This window comes from Etheostoma spectabile, chromosome 4 (genome assembly GCF_008692095.1).
Source record: "Etheostoma spectabile isolate EspeVRDwgs_2016 chromosome 4, UIUC_Espe_1.0, whole genome shotgun sequence".
In the NCBI taxonomy this organism is placed as follows: Eukaryota; Metazoa; Chordata; class Actinopteri; order Perciformes; family Percidae; genus Etheostoma; species Etheostoma spectabile.
Genome location: NC_045736.1, coordinates 3,045,640 through 3,045,908, shown reverse-complemented (window position 1 = coordinate 3,045,908; position 269 = coordinate 3,045,640). Strand labels below are relative to the sequence as shown.

Below are 269 nucleotides of genomic sequence, written 5' to 3'. Positions count from 1 at the left end.
TCTTCCCCTCCTCGTTACTGTCCATTAGAAGCTGCTGCTCATTGGGTGAAAAACTACGCATGCGTCTTCTCGATTCTGCATCAGTAAATCTGTGATCGATACCGTGGTCTATTTGAGAAAGCCGTGAACGTGCACTTATCCTGGCTATCTACACCTGGCTGGACATAGCTCCACCTGTTCATCCTGGCTCGGCAAACGTGCAGCAGATTAAGCCGCGATGAGCAGATCACACTAAGTCAAGCTCGTTTTTCACTTATCCTGGATATCTT

General features: G+C 48.0%; 1 protein-coding gene and 1 long non-coding RNA gene across 3 annotated transcripts in view; both read right to left on the bottom strand.

The window, feature by feature from the left end:
- The window catches only part of gjc4b (gap junction protein gamma 4b), a 10,446-nt gene that overhangs the window by 5,243 nt on the left and 4,934 nt on the right, over positions 1-269 (bottom strand). The window lies entirely within an intron of this gene.
- The window catches only part of LOC116687525 (uncharacterized), an 8,707-nt gene that overhangs the window by 7,592 nt on the left and 846 nt on the right, over positions 1-269 (bottom strand). The window lies entirely within an intron of this gene.